This window comes from Amblyomma americanum, unplaced genomic scaffold (assembly GCF_052857255.1).
Source record: "Amblyomma americanum isolate KBUSLIRL-KWMA unplaced genomic scaffold, ASM5285725v1 scaffold_12, whole genome shotgun sequence".
Lineage (NCBI taxonomy): Eukaryota > Metazoa > Arthropoda > Arachnida > Ixodida > Ixodidae > Amblyomma > Amblyomma americanum.
The window spans coordinates 913,649-930,623 of record NW_027526484.1 but is presented as its reverse complement, the minus strand read 5'-3'; the positions used below and the strand labels follow the sequence as shown (position 1 = coordinate 930,623).

Here is a 16,975-nt window from a genome sequence, read left to right as displayed (position 1 = left end):
CCGCTGTGATGTCGGCTAGAAGACGTCGGTCCCTGTCTTTGCATCCAAAGTGAAATGAGCTTTGCACACTTTTTTGAGAAAGGGAGAGAGAGAGTGAGCGGTTATTTGCTTTATTTAACTTCTAAATGATACAACAATAATAGATGGGCCTATAGACAAAGCTTGTTTGGGCTCACGCTTGGAAGCACAGTAAAATAAGATACTTGAAACTCAAACAGTGCAAATGCATGCCAGTCATAACACGAAAAAGAAGAAAAAGACAAACAAAATAACAGAGGGTGGTTGGAACTACGACATGTCGCTAAAAACATCTTTAACCCAGTATTCAAAGTTTCTAGATATTTGGATCTGAAAAGGGACGTCATTCTACATTTTATACCGTAAAGCTGCAGTAGTTGCTGACCATAAAAGTTGCGTGTTAAAATATGATTGAAGTTTAGACGGCTTGCAAGGTGCACGACTTTCAAGGCAAAAGTCATGCAGTGTTGTATCATGCATACGTGTCCCGTGTAGTTACTGTCAAGTGAATCCTGTATCAATGAAAATTGCTTGCTGCCATTTGGAGTTGGGAAGCAAAGCACACGTAGCAAATTCGTTTGGAAATCATTGAAATTTAATGATCAAGTTCTGGCAGACGAACTCTTTGTTAGAGAGACAGCGGACGTCATCGACGTGTTGTGTAATGAGTAGCAGGCATGTAGCGCAGTATAGTAGGAAAAATTGAAGCAAAAGTAAAAATGATAGCGATAGCAAGATCTGGCGTTATACAAGATCAACGAAAATGCTGCCAAAATTTTCCATGTGAGAACGAGCAAAATGACAGCTGAAAAATTTATCAAGGGACGTGTTTTCATCAATGAGATTCGATCTCTAAAGCAACAGTTGGAAGTATTGATGACGAATGCTCCCGCGGAGCTACGCTGCGGTTAGGTGCTGAGCGCTTGATGGCTGATTAGCCGCCTACCGAAAGCATTATCGGCGTAGAGAAAAGTCGTGCTCATTTGAATCAAATATATGACATTGAATGACAGCGGTCTCTGAGGAAGCAATAAGGCGGTATAAAACGTGCGTTTTGCTGAAATTTATAGTGCCCTATTCGCTTCTGGTTCAGTCAGGATCGAACATTTTAAACGTGAAATTTTGTTACTGATAACACGATTATACGATGAAATCAACGCTTGGTTTTAAAGCCCTATATCATCCGAGAAAGTAACAAAAAGACGCGAAGAACTGAACCCAGGCAAGTCTCCTTGTCCCAATGGGCTGAGGACTTCATTTTATAAATCCTTTAAGCCTGCCGTAGCTCCAGTACTGAATAAGCTATACGCGATTGCGTATGACCGTGACTCTTTGCAGCCGTCCTTTCTAACCTCGCACACGGTTTTAATTCCTAAGCAAGTAAGCTACGCTTTATATTTCGCCGGGAAAGCCAATATGTCTCAATAAGCCAATACCACAGATGAGCTTCCCGCATTGACGAAATGTCTTTACATTCTTTTCTACTCTGTTTTGCGGGAGAAAAAAGAATAAATGCATGAGGAGGTTATGTAGACGAGGTGCACCACCTGCCTTCGAATACATATAAATAAGGGTCATAAACTACATAAAACTGCAGAGCTGTAAAAGTGAGAGAAACATTCACTGTCTAATACTGAAGGTCGCTGTCATACGAGTATCGTTAAAATTACAAGATGTACCTAGTTATTCGTTTAAATACTGACGCACTAATTTCATTTAGGTTTAATTAGTCCTGAGCGAAATTTAGCCAGCTCCATCCAAAAGAAAGCAATGGTTTCACGAGATTTTCACTGCATTCCTTCAACTGGGATGCGCATAAGTTCGCGGATATAAATTTGAAAGCGTATGAAAATTTTTCCAGTCGCACAGAAAGAACTCTTCTTTGCCTGTATTCAAGCAGAGCCCATTTTTCAAGGTGACTGCAACAAAAAATTAAAAAGAATGTTCATCGCCATTTTCAGACACTACTTCCGCTTAAAAGAAATAGCCCAAAATCTGCGCTCGTTTATTGGCGGCACTTTAATCTTGTGTCACTCACAAAAAAGTCACAACATGTTTCATACCCCTCAATGTGAATTCCTTCAAAAGGCAAACGCACGTGGCTGAAAGAAGAAACGCTGGCGCAACAGTCGTGTTAAGCCTATGTTCTTGTCTTCGCTATAACTACTCCTAAGTAATAAATCGAGAACGTTTACCGTCTGTTGTCGTTCATTAGGTTGGCTTTAACTTCTAGGCGGTGCTCGATCGTTGGCACCAAACACGTCGTCACCAGTCGAGCTGATGGCAGCTGATTGGTTTGCATTTATCGTGAAGAAAGTCATTAGAAACGTTCTTCTCTGTTTTTGTATTTTTCGGTTAGGTATCTCGGAGCTTTGCAACTACATGCGCAAGTCCGTCCTCCGTGCCATTCGCATTTGGCGCCGCGTCTCCATCGCTTTTCTCGGTCTGTTTACGTTGAGGTTCGAAGACTAGCTTGTCCAGCCGCCCCGTTGGCGCCTCGCAACAGATGAACAAGAGGTAACTAAGGAGGTAGCTCCACACAATTGTGGTGAAGAAGAGCGAAACCTGCGCAAAGATGGAGGGAAAACACATATTTCACTATTATTACGCGCGGAGATTGCTTACAAGCCTCACATACGTGGAATAAAAGAGATAGAGTAAATGTTTTAAAAGCTAAACTATTAATAGTATTTTCAGTATTGTTCTGCCCTTTTTTATTCTCACAGAAAAAACAACATACAGCTCTTGGGGAAGGATGTGTGTTCAATTCATAGGTGTTTTTACAAGAAAACAGAACATATAGAAGAACCCGCAATACTCCCGATATATATATATATATATATATATATATATATATATATATATATATATATATATATATATATATATATATATATATATATATATATATATATATATTGCCACCTGGTGTTCTCAGGTGGCGCTGAAGTGTCTTCGAAGACGTTGAAGTGTCTCTCGCTGGCTGGCTGGCTGCTTGCTGTATTCTGCTGGTTAGCGACCTGTCTCCCTGTTTTCCGTTACATATTTTGGTGTAGGCGCTGGGTAAAGATCCCTGTATATGTCTCATACTCCTCCGGATACCCTGGGCTCCAGTCCTTCGCTAGTGGACACCCCCGTGCACCGTGCTAGCCGGAGAAATCAAGGCCTACCTCCCGAACACGGGCTTTTGGAGTCTGCCAGAGCACCCACCCATCGACCTGTCATGCCAGCTGCTGCCTACTACACCTTGCAGAATCCGCGACTGCCCAAACCATTCCACGGCAGTCAGCTCGAAGACGTAGAGGACTGGCTTCTCGAGTTTGAACGCGTGGCCTCATTCAACCAGTGGGACGACGCCGCTAAACTTCGAAACGTCTTCTTTAGTCTCGAGGATGGTGCACGTACCTGGTACGAAAACCGAGAAGACGCCCTAACATCATGGCACGAGTTCCGCCGACGCCTGCTGGAGACCTACACCAGCACGGATCGTCGAGAACGGGCTGAACGGGCTTTGCAGTCTCGCATTCAGATGCCGAATGAGACTGTAAGCATGTACGTGGAGGATATGACTCGGCTCTTCCGGCGAGCTGACCCGGCCATGCCCGAAGATAAAAAGGTGCGCCATCTCATGCGCGGCGTTAAAGAGCAACTTTTCGCTGGCCTCGTGCGCAGTCCACCTGGGACTGTTGCTGAGTTTCTCTCGGAGGCGGTCACGATGGAGAAGATGCTCTTGCGGCGGTCTACCACCTACGACCGGCCGGTACTCGCCGCTTCACTTACAGAGCCGCTTCCTGCCTTCGGGGCTAACCCTGGTCTTCTCCGCGACCTGATCCGCTCCGTTGTGCGCGAAGAGCTCCAGGCGCTTTTCGGTGCTCCCCTGCCGACGGCCGGCTCTCTCGCTAGCCTGGTCCGCGAAGAGGTTCAAGCCTTGAGACCTTCGTTCCCGTCCGTTGACCCGCCGCCTTTACCAACGGAGTGCCGTCGTCCAACGTACGCTGAAGCCTTGCAACGTCCTGCGCCCTCTTCGGCGCAGTTTCCTCCGTCCAATCAAGGCTCGCTGTTTTCCGCACACCCCGACACGTACTACATCGACAATCGACGATCACCCCAGCGGAAGACGGACCTGTGGCGTGCTCCGGATCGGCGGCGTCTCTGCTTTCACTGCGGGGAACCCGGTCATCTGTATCGCCAGTGCCCGTATCGACAGCTTGGGCTGCAGGGGTTCCCTATCGACATGCCCCGTCCACCAAGAGGTCAACGACCCCGGGAGATCGAGGACTACGTAGCCCAGCAGCGCATGGCGACAATTCCCCAGCGGCAGTCTCGGTCTCCATCACCACGCCGACCTTCGCCACAGCCCCAAAGCTCCTCCTGGATGGCGCAGAGACGGTCGCCAAGTCCCCGCCGGGAAAACTAAAGAGAGCGACCTCAGGGGGCGAGGCCGCTGGCAATCGATACGAACAAGACCCCCCGACAACGCGAACAGCGACCGACCGCGATTTAAAGGAAACGACTGCAGTACCTGAACTCGGAGATCGATTCTCGTTGGATATACCCGTGCTTCTCGATGGCTATAAGGTTAGTGCTTTGGTGGACACTGGCGCTGATTTCTCGATTTTAAGCGGAAAGCTAGCGGCGCTTCTTAAAAAAGTAATGACACCATGGTCCGGCACGCAGATTCGCACGGCTGGCGGACATGTCGTAACTCCGCTTGGCCTATGCACAGCAAGAGTCCAAATTCGCAGCTCCACATTTGTTGTCAGCTGCCTAGTTCTACCGAACTGCTCCCGTGACTGTATCCTTGGCGTTGATTTTCTCCGAGAGTATGGAGCTATTATTGACCTCCGAAAGCGCACTGTCACATTTTCTACCGAGAAAGCTGATGTTTACTCCGAGGACTGTCCACGCCGCGCCGCCCTTAGAATATCCGCCGAGAGCGTTTGGATTCCGCCACGTGCCAGCGTTTTTGTGAGTGTTCACTGCGACGGACTACGTGAAGGGACAGCGGTCGCAGAGGGCAACCTGTCCCTTTTGCTCACCCACGGCATCTGCTCAGCGCGAGGTCTCATCCATCTCCGCGACGGCTGCTCTGAGCTCCTGGTGACTAACTTCTCTAACGAGCCCCGGCACCTTTTTCGTGCTACTGCCATCGCATTCGCCGACCCCTTAGCGGAGGTTTCTGAATGTTTCCTGTGCGCCCATCCCTTGACATCAGCCCGGACCTTTCGGTGACTCAACAGCGAGAACTACGTGCCCGTCTTCACATTCAGCGGCAGCAGGGCACGGATGCACGCCGCTACAACCTCCGTCATCGGCACGTCGAATACCATCCGGGAGACCAAGTTTGGGTGTGGACCCCGGTACGCCGCCCAGGCTTGTCTGAAAAACTGATGTGCCGTTACTTTGGACCGTACCGAGTTTTGCGCCGCGTTACCGAAGTGACCTACGAAGTTCTTCCTGACGGGACTGTGCAGCCTCAGCGTCGTCCACCCCGCTCTGAGGTTGTGCACGTTGTCCGCATGAAACCCTACTTCACGCGGTAATGGATAGTACGCTCAGTGTTCTGCTAGTTTTCGCGTGGGACACCTTCGCCCACCTCCCTTGTACATTTTTGTGTGCTTGTGCTGTTTTTTTTTCTCTTTCCACTGCCCATACTGCAACCCCGCTTTTGTTTTTCTTTTTTTTTGGAGGGGGAGTAATGCCACCTGGTGTTCTCAGGTGGCGCTGAAGTGTCTTGGAAGACGTTGAAGTGTCTCGCGCTGGCTGGCTGGCTGGCTGCTTGCTGTATTCTGCTGGTTAGCGACCTGTCTCCCTGTTTTCCGTTACATATTTTGGTGTCTCCCTGTTTTCCGTTACAATATCATCAAAGATTGATCTTTGTTCCTGTGCGCTGCTTTGTAGTTACGAAGAGAACAAAAATATGAAACAAGAACAAAAACCCACTAAGACAATGTGCCAAACTTAGTGGGCTGTCGTTGTTCCATCTTTTTTGTCTTCATCGTAGCCACAAGCAGCGCGCATAACCAAAAGCGCTAACCCAAATAGCCCCAGTAGCAGCGTTACTGAGGTCATGATTTGTGTTAGCACTGAGTAGAGAAAAAAAGTTCTCACTTGGCAGGCTATAATGCATTATATCGTCAATACAGGAACGACTGATGCATTACCAACATTGATTTCCTCTAATAACAGTGACATGGCAGCTCAGAAAACATAAAAGCTCCCTAAGGAAGTGAACAACTTTCACCAGTTTCATAAAACAAAATTGCTTTCAATGTCTCTCCTTTTTTTTCTAGAAGATCATTATCAGCCGAATTACATTCAATGCAGGACAAAGCTGCTCACAATAATCTCCAAATAATCCTGTCTTTCACCACCCAGGGCCACCCTATTCCAGGACATTTCCCCTATCTCATCTCCATGTCTACTCTCTGCCACTCCTGGTTACGTTTTCTTTCCTTTCGAATCCATTCTGTTACCCTAAAAGAACAATGTTCAACTGTTAACACTGTCCACTGCATGGTCTGACATCAATAGGAAGACTGGTCTGATCTCCCAGCCTGTATGCAGTGTTGAAGGAAGCCAAAAGCCACTGAAACCAAAAAAAAGCATAGAGTAGATCACCACACGTGACTGCAGAGGTCATGGGTTCGGATCCCACTGGCAGCATGTGGTTGTCTTCTCTTCTTATTTCTACTAATCAATTATCATTCAGGTAAGCAATGATTACACTGCTAATTTCCGCTTCACCAACACAACAAATAAAAAAATAATTCCCACGTGCTTTCCTTGGTTTTGAGCGGCTGTTGGCTTCCGTCATATGTGACATAATGAGCCCCTCATTTCCGTGTCCTTATCTGTTGTATGTAGTGCTGCAGTGATTGTTGCTCACACTATGCTTGACTAGAACGTGATCCCCAAATGCATAACTGGCTGTGTACAACTGCACCCAATGTAAGGATTCTTCAGGCCAACGACAATGCTGACCGACTATCTTGGTGTGATTCTCTTTCTGCTGCAGGTGCTGTGGGGAGGCTGGTGTGTCATCAGCCCCGAGTACCGGTTTTACTTTGCGGGCGACACAGGCTACTGTGACGTTTTCAAGCAAATTGGGCAGGCGTACGGGCCTTTCGATGTGGCTGCTATTCCCATCGGAGCGTATGAGCCCAGGTGAGATGTACATGCCAAGAATTGCGTAATTATCACCATTGTTTTTTTTTTACTTCACCTACTGCCTCCCCTTGGCAAAGCTCTTTCAGTGACATTATCTTTTGTGTGAACTGCTACAATTATACTCCACGACAACTTTTTCTGGCAATGGAGCAGAAGCCATGCTGAAACTCGCACTCTGTTCCTGCGCAACGAAATGCATTCCCGCCCCTGTCCTTGTGACACCCCTGTACATATGTGCTGTTCACAACAAACCACTAGAAGCCAGGTTAAAATGCCAGCTGAATGCGCCATGTCAAAAACTTATGACAGAACGCACCATTTCTTATTTTGGCTATGAAACAGGTGTCTCAACACTTTACAGCACATAGATTAATACATTGCAGTAGCAATCATCATGTAATTTCTCATCGGCAACATACCATAATCTCACTGACTGACTGCAAAAATGCAACTGGTGGCCCCATTCTGGCAAGGTTTTGCAACTTTCAGGTGTACGTCAAAAGTGCTGCAAGCAGTGCAATGCTAAAATGAAACAACTATTAACTTCGATTACGTCTCTCCTCTAAAGTGTGTTCTGGCAATGTACGAAGCCAAAGAAAGTCCTTTTTCTTTCCAGTCCTTTCCAGAACCAACAATGCAATACCAACTAGATCAATAGAAGGCGATTCTCCTCCAGAGAACTGGTGCATTCTAAAATTGGAGTACCGAACATTCAAAAATTAAGAACGCTAAACCCGGCTCGAGCACCACTAATTTATGTTTGTGCAGAAAAACAGCAGCGCTATGCCAGTTCGCTATCGTTAAGAAAAAGTACAGGATGATAAGCAATGAGCTCTATGCATGCTTTTACGAAGGCGCTCTTTGATGGCTTAATAGAAAACTACTTGCATTGTATGTGGGAGGTACTGGGCTCAAATCCTGTTACAGCCTGTTACATATTCAAACCCTCCCGTTCAGCTCACCCAGGGGAGGCAGCGTCTGAAAAAGATGCCACGTGTTCCCTCAGACCGCACTGTCTTTCAGTGCTTGCAATGGCTGCACGATCCTTAACTCACTGTAACAAGAGGAACATGCAACACAACATAATAAAGCACAGAGAACGCCCATGTTTTCTAGAATTTCATACTTTCATCAGTTTGCGGGAACACGATGGCCGCAGGTGGCACAGGACCAGGTTAATTGGAGAGACATGGGAGAGGCCTTTGCCCTGCAGTGGGCTTAGTCAGGCTGCTGATGATGGGCTCCATAATAAATCATAAGAGCCATTATCATCTCAAGGTTCAGAATCACCAATGTGCAGTGTGAAACAGAACAGTTTGTGGTAAACTGCTATATACCCACTCCACGTCTTTGCAGCCTAACACCCACATATCTCAGCATGGTCCACCCTATGTCACCTTCACATGCGTAGTGCTGATTTCCTCTAGTGTCCGACAAACATATGACTTTGGCTCAAGTTCGAAACATTTGGAACGTTGTGCAGTGGCTGCATTTGCAAAGCAGAGAAAATTATGCTAAAAATTTTCAGAAACGATGAAACAAAATTCAGCAGTGTGCTCGAAAGAAAGCAGCAAACTACAGTCAGTGCAGCAGCTGCTTTTGAGGTCACATGCCCTGTGCCATGTTGCAGGTGGTTCATGAAGTAGCAGCACGTGAACCCCGAGGAAGCAGTTCTTATCCACAAGGATGTGCGCAGCCGTGCCACGCTGGCAGTGCATTGGGGAACCTTTACGCTTGCCAATGAGGTAAGACAGTTTTTCAGATTACTGCCTCGTACGATGAGCATGATATCTGGAAAGCTCGTTACAACAGACACTCCGATGGCACATTGTCAGGCACTGTACTCACTATAAGGTTTAATTCATCACACTTGATTTCAGCACATGCTGCAATGCCACAACTAAACAAAATACATGAGGTTCGGTGTTGTATAAATTGTAGTGGAGCTTTTTTTTTGTGTGTGGTAGTGTTTACGAGCACATCCTTACAACCAAATTCTTCCAAGTGTTTGAAGCATTAGTTAGAGGACCATAGACACCTAATTTCAGTTATGTTTTCTTTTTTCAAATGATCTGTGGACATTAGAATATGTGGTTCAACACATGGTATTCACCAACGACCACAAAATAATCCATAATTGAAATTGTTTTTGATGCTGTTCTGGTTTCAGTTTCATCAACCGAACGATGGCTGTGACGTGTAGGGAGTGTTTAGGTCACATGACACACGAAAAGAACTGCAAAATTATTGCTGATGCATAGTTTTAATTCACTACAACGGTTAGGCCGGCCTGGTTCAAGAGCTGGAGTGACAAAAAAACGACATGTCAGCAGTTATATTGCAGTTTTTTTCATGCCTCAAGTGTTTCAAGGAGACGATGATGATGATGATTAATTTTTCTGGTGCTGGGGTGGCTTTGGCCAAAGACCTTCATGGCACAAGGTATTTTCTTCTACTCAAGATGGGATCAAAAGACCCGTTTTAAATGCATTTTACCCCAGTTAATCCGAGCACCAGGCCAGGGCAAAGCCTGTACCCATTGTATCACTGGTGGATACCCGGCGGCACTGGGAATCGAACCCCGCACCTCCCACATACGAGGCAAATGCTCGAGCCACTAAAGCACTGCTGCAGTATGTTTTAAGATGAACACAATAAAATTTACTTTCTTGTTAATCTTAAGCGTTATTACACTAGCTTATTGAGATGTTCATCAAAAATCTGTCCTCAAGTAGCAAGACACCGCAAGGGTGGATAGCTGTCACCTACTCCAGTCCATTTTCAGCCCAATAAATGTGCATTCAGACTATGTAACCTGTTGCCATATGGCATATTAGGAACTTATTCGCACAATCGTGCGTGAGGAGCTTCACAAATTTTGTAGCCCGTCGCAGCCTGCGCTCGGTTCCATCTCCGCTCTTGTACGAGAGGAGGTGCAACAGGCGTTCCGGGGCCCTGTTCCTGTGGTCGACGTACCACCTCTGCCTGGGGACTACCACCGTCCGACGTACGCCGAAGTTGCAAGGCGTCCGGCTCCCGCTTCGCCGCCACCAATTCACGCCACGCCTCAAGCCCCGCGGCCCTCTGTGCAACCGGTGCAGTACTTCGAGGATCGTCGAGCACCCCTCCGAAAGGCCGACGTTTGGCGTACACCTAACCGACGACCGCTCTGTTTTCACTGCGGAGAGCCAGGTCATCTTTATCGAAATTTTTATTACCGACGCATCGGCATCCAAGGCTTCCGCACCGACTCACCGAGACCCCGTCAAGGTGAACGACCCCCTGAAATTGAAGAATTCCTTGCGGACCAGCGCAATCCATCCCGAGCGCAGCGGCAGTCGCGCTCACCCTCACCGAGGCGCTCTTCCCCGACACCTCCCGGCTTCTCGCGAGCGGCACCGGGCCGATCGCCAAGTCCTCGTCGGGAAAACTGAAACCCGCGACCTTCGGGGGCGAGGTCGCTGGGGGGCGCTGTGCTGAAGACCTCCCGTCGTCGCCGCTACAATCCGACAAAAACCCGCCGACGCCATCACTAGAGTTAAAAAACCGCGTTTCTTTAGAAATACCCGTTCTTATCGATGGTCGCAGAGTAAGCGCATTAGTTGATACCGGGGCCGATTATTCGATCTTAAGTGGACAACTGGCGACCATTCTGAAAAAAGTGATTACCCCTTGGCCTGGCGCGCACCTTCGAACTGCCGGCGGTCATCTGGTTACGCCCAAGGGTATGTGCACTGCTCGCGTTCAGATCAGCAAGTCCACGTTCGTCGTCAGCTGCATCGTCCTGGGCGAGTGTTCTCGGGACCTAATCCTCGGCATCGACTTTCTGCGGGAGTATGGAGCAATTATCGATCTGCGCAACCGAATCGTCATGTTTTCCACAGAGCAAGCCGCCGAACTCGACAACTCCTGCCAACGCAGTGCCGCACTTCGCGTTTTCGCCGACAGCGTCACACTTCCGCCCCGTAGCAGTGTTTTGATTGAAGTCGCCTGTGCTGAGTTGCACGACGCTGAAGCAGTCGCCGAGGCTAATCATTCGCTCCTCCTGACTCAAGGCATCTGCGCCGCTCGAAGCTTACTAACAATTCGCGCTGGCCGGTCTGCGATCCTTGTTACAAATTTTTCTCCAGAGCACCGGCACCTTTTCTCTGGAACTGCGATCGCTACCGCTGAAGCGGTTGTGGATGTTCCGGTCTGCTTTGCGTTCGCGGCAGCGGCCCCTGACGACCAATCATCGCGCGCCACTGACGACCAATCTGTTCCGAATATCGACATCAACTGCAACCTCCCCGAAGGAAAGCGCCTGGCCTTAGAGCACTTGCTATTGGAGTATAAACAGTGTTTCGCTTCTTCGTCGAAAGTTCGTCAAACGCCCCTAACGCAACACCGGATCATTACGTATGACGACGCTCGCCCTATCCGCCAGCAGCCTTATCGTGTTTCCGCCAAAGAACGGGAAGTAATCCAAAAGCAAGTTCAGGAGATGATTGACGACGGTGTAGTTCAACCTTCCCAAAGCCCGTGGTCTTCGCCTGTTGTCCTTGTTAAAAAGAAGGATGGAACACTTCGATTCTGCGTGGACTACCGTAAATTAAACAATGTGACTAAAAAGGACGTCTACCCGTTGCCCCGCATTGATGACTCCCTGGACAGATTACGGCGTGCTAAGTACTTTTCATCCATTGACCTGAAGAGCGGTTATTGGCAAATTGAAGTGGACGAACGGGACCGCGAAAAAACTGCCTTCGTTACACCAGATGGCCTCTATGAATTCAAAGTGCTGCCTTTTGGCTTGTGCTCTGCGCCAGCGACGTTTCAACGGATGATGGACACTGTCCTCACCGGCCTCAAGTGGCAAAGTTGTCTTGTATACCTGGACGACGTTGTCGTTTTTTCAGAAACTTTTGAACAGCATCTCGTGCGCCTGCGAACTGTCCTCAGAGCCCTCCATTCCGCTGACCTTACGCTGAAGCCCCAGAAGTGCCACTTCGGTTACACAGAGCTCAGGTTCCTCGGTCACGTTGTGAGCGCCGACGGAGTTCGACCCGACCCCGACAAGACAGCCGCCGTCGCCAATTTTCCTACTCCGACTGACAAGAAAGCTGTCCAGCGTTTTCTGGGTCTCTGTGCATATTACCGACGGTTTATTGCGGACTTCGCAAAGATTGCAGAGCCGTTGACGCGCCTCACCAGGAGCAACACCTCCTTCGTTTGGACAATAGACCAAGAGACGGCTTTCTCTTCGCTCCGCCAACGCCTTCAGACATCTCCCGTTCTTGCACACTTCGACGAAGAGGCCGACACCGAGATCCACACCGACGCCAGCAATATCGGTCTTGGAGCTGTCCTTGTCCAACACCAAGAGGGCATTGAGAGAGTTATAGCCTATGCTAGCCGTACTCTCTCCCGCGCCGAACGCAATTACTCTACGTCAGAGAAGGAATGCCTTGCTGTCGTATGGGCCACCATGAAATTTCGCCCTTACCTTTACGGCCGCGCATTCAAAGTCGTAACCGACCACCACTGCCTATGCTGGCTGGCTAATTTGCGAGACCCGTCTGGACGATTGGCCCGCTGGAGTTTACGGCTCCAAGAATTCGACATTACCATCGTATATAAGTCGGGCCGTAAACACGAAGACGCCGACACGCTGTCGCGTGCACCACTCGACTCTTCCGGTCCCGAAATCGACGACGACAGCGGTTTCCTCGGTATACTTAATGCATCGGACATAATAGCCCGGCAGCGGGCTGACACGGACCTCCGACCGCTGATTGACAACCTTGAAGGTCACGCCATGCCTCTACCACGACACTTCGCTCGACGTCTCGGCTCTTTCTGTTTGCGCGAAGGTATCTTATACAAGAAGAACTCGAGAGGCCAAGAAAGAGCTTACCTTCTGGTACTTCCGGCCGATCTTCGCGCCGACATTTTATTGGCATGCCACGACGAGCCCACTTCAGGCCATCTGGGTTTTTCCCGGACGCTCGCCAGGATACGCAACATGTACTACTGGCCCGGACTCTCGGACGATGTCCAAAGGTACGTAAAAAGCTGCCGTGAATGCCAGCGCCGGAAGACGCCACCGCTTAAGCCGGCGGGTTTTCTCAAGCCCGTTACTACACCCCGCTCTCCGTTCGATCAAATAGGAATGGACCTTCTCGGTCCTTTTCCGTTGTCACTCTCAGGAAACAAGTGGATCATAGTCGCTACTGACTATTTGACTCGCTACGCCGAGACCAAGGCGATACCCTGTGCCACAGCTTCAGAGGTCGCCGACTTTTTCATGCAAAACATCGTCTTGCGGCACGGAGCCCCTTCGTGCGTTATTACCGACAGAGGCACAGCGTTTACAGCGCAGCTAATCGACCATATATTTACGTTGAGCTGCACTAGCCATCGCAAGACCACAGCTTATCATCCGCAGAGCAATGGGCTAACCGAACGCTTAAACAAGACCATTGCGGACATGCTGTCAATGTACGTAGACGTTCAGCACAAAACTTGGGATGAGGTGCTACCGTACGTCACATTTGCGTACAACACGGCCCTCCAGGAGACTACACGCTTTACTCCCTTTCGTCTTGTATATGGACGTGAAGTCCAGAGCATGCTTGACGCGATGCTACCATGCCTCGATGACGACCAACTCGCACCCGATGTTCATGAAATTGCCCAACGCGCTGAAGAAGCCCGTCAGCTTGCCCGCGTACACATCGGCCCACCTAGTGTTGCCAGGTGGCGCAAGCTGTCCGATGGTGGCAAACGATGATGTGACTGCAGCAGCATGCACGGGCCGGTCGTAACTGGCGCAACGCTGTTGCAGGACCTTCTCCATCGTTGTGGCTTCCGAAAGAAATGCAGCAACTGTAGATGGTGGGCTGCGCACGAGGCCTGCGAACAGCTGCTCTTTGACGCCTCTCATTAAGTGCCGAAGTTTCTTCTCTTCAGGCATGGCAGGATCAGCTCTCCTGAAGAGCCGCGTCATGTCCTCGACGTACATTTGTACGCTTTCGTTCGGTAGCTGGACGCGGGACTGGATTGCCCGCTCCGCTCTTTCGCGGCGATCCGCGCTGGTGTAGGCCTCCAGCAGGCGACGGCGAAACTCTCGCCAGGAAGTTAGAACTTCCTCACGGTTCTCAAACCACGTGCGGGCGCCATCCTCTAGGCTAAAGTAGACGTTTCTTAGTTTCGCGGCGTCGTCCCACTGGTTATAAGCAGCCACACGCTCGAAGTGAAGGAACCAGTCCTCCACGTCTTCGAAAAGGTCCCCGTGGAAGGCCTTGGGAACCCGCGGGGTCTGCAAGGTATAGTGGGCAGGTGTAGCACCGGCAGCTTGCGTGAGAATACCGGTGGCTGGTATCATGACTGTCGCGAGTGGTCCAAGCTCCGGTGAAAGTCCCTGCAGCCTCCGGCTGAAGCGGTGTACCGGGGTGTCAATCGGCGCAGGGCTGGCGGCACGGCTCCCTGGAGGGGTTTCTTGCATGGGATACTCGTACCCAGCACCTCCACCAAATTGTCACGGAGTTCTCACGGAGAGACGCTTCAACAGCTGGAGTCGGCAAGAGGAGACGGTAATGGCGGCCGATCCGCGAAAGCACGATCGCAACCTCATCGTCTTCGCGGACAGCTTGCGCCACCTGGCAGCACTAGGTGGAAATATGAAGTACCACAAGCGATGGCAATAAACAAATTTAAGCACTTTTTCCCCCCCTAATAGAGGACACTTGAATTGGGGAGTGGTGTTTAGCATAAAGTTATGTTCAGGTTGAATGTGTTCTTTTTCTGATGTAATACAATCAAAAGATAAGGGGCACTTAGAGCCGCAGGTACTTAATTTTGGATCAATGCAATGTAGTGATTCACATCAGCCTGCCAACCAATGAGTGCGCTATCAGGATGTGCTGCAAGGATAGGTAACTCAGAGAACAGTATCCTGTATGGTCATGTGGTTCAAATGGACGTGACCTATGTGCACCTTGATGCGACACACTTGTGGTGGTAGGGGGGTACACTATAGCTATCTACATTGCTCCTTCATTCCAGGAGAGAGCCACAGGTTTGGGAGTTTTTTTTTGGGGTGTGCAGACTCTAGAGGAAGAAAACTAATTATTTTTCTTTTTATTTCTCCTTCCTCCCTTTCGTGCTTTTCCAGTACTACCTCGACCCTCCCGTGAAACTGCGCGAAAGTCTCGATCGCCACGGCATATCGCCCCGCGAGTTCTTCACGTTGAAGCACGGCGAGTCGCGGCTGCTGCACGCAACGACTTCGAACCGAACGTCCCGTGTGTTACCCTGACGACCGTGCTAGGGCGTGTCTGATTTCGATGTTTTTGGTTGTTTCCTCAACCTTCTGGCCGTGGCTTGATCCTCGGCTGTGTGTCGCAGCAAGGCTGACATCAACGGTGGCCCGCGACATCAACGCAGAAGGGATGCACTGCTGCTGTCATCAACAGCGCAAGTGGTGACGGCACTTACCTCCAAATGCAAGCAGTCAGCATCGACTACATGAGTGGCCTTGTTTTTCTCTCTTGATTTTCGTCGGGGGCAAGCAACAACTGCACTGAAAGATCAGATACTGGAAATATCGCAAGCCAGCAGCAGCCATGTTGTTGGCTGCTTGTTTGTTTGTTTTTATTTGTGTGTGTGTGTGTTCCTGTGTGAGTGTGTGCAAACAGTGGTCCTTGAAGCGGATTCGAAGCATTGTCCTCGAGGAACGGTTTGGCTATTGTATGGCATGCATGTGGGTACACAGAGCCTGGTTTCACGAAGGCACTACACTTCAGCAGGGTGATTATTCCGTGCCCCTCGGGACATCCGACACTCGAAACTACGATTGGGCAAGGGGCTCTTTATTGTTGAGAGAAGAGTTGTTGTTGCTGTTGTTATTGTTGTTGTGACTGTTTATTCTTGTTAACTGCAGACGTTGCTGGGCGAAAGGGGTTGTAAGAAATCTTTTTTTGGGTCACAGCGGCCTCTCTGCAGTTTTGAGAATTTTTTTCTTTTTTTGATTCCCTTGCAGCCATGTTTCACGGCTGACAAGCGAAGTATTCCCCCTTAATGCACATAGGAGTGAAACTATTTAATGTGGATTTCCTACGGTCGTGTTTTCCGTGCCTTAACTTAGTGTGGTATTTATAAGTACCTGTTCCAGATCGTCTGTGCAATCATTTATGCACTCCCTTAAATGTCACTGCTTAGAAATTGAAGCTCTCCTTACTTTTATAGTGCAAAGCTAACCATTTGTTACACCAGGTACTTTTGTCCACTTCACCGAAACTAGTCAGCATTGTCCAGCTTTTGACAAATACTTTAAGCATTTTCTTTTGTGCCCAGCTCGATTCCAAAAGTGGCCTGCCCATTAACATAAGCTTGTGTGAAACACTGCTTTTTTTTTTGAGCAATCACAAATTGTTTGGTACCCGGTGAAGTGAGCCAGCCAGGCAGGCCACTAGCAAATATGCTTCGGAGAAGTGCCGGTGATAGTTAAATGTGTACTTCAAAGGTTATGCTCCCTTCAGGTTGTGTTTTCTAATTAACTTCCTCTTGCTGACTCCTTTCTCTAACTGAAACTTTCCCATGTTTGCAAGAGTTTCCACATCCCTCACTCATCATCTCAGCAGAAAAAAAAAGAAAGAAAACGAAGAGACTTCTTTATTTACAAAAACGAAAAAACCAGCACTTCATTTCCAGAGAAGTTTACAACACCTTTAGCTTCAAAAGAACCTTATACTGTCCACTAGCACTATTGCTGCAAAAGTATGTAGCAAATTCCGTCCTAATTTTA

At 48.9% G+C, this 16,975-nt stretch overlaps 1 pseudogene; it reads left to right on the top strand.

Annotated features, from left to right (window-relative positions):
- The first annotated feature begins 6,814 nt into the window (after window positions 1–6,814).
- Window positions 6,815–15,723, top strand: LOC144111904 (N-acyl-phosphatidylethanolamine-hydrolyzing phospholipase D-like; annotated as a pseudogene).
- The last annotated feature ends 1,252 nt before the right edge of the window (window positions 15,724–16,975 follow it).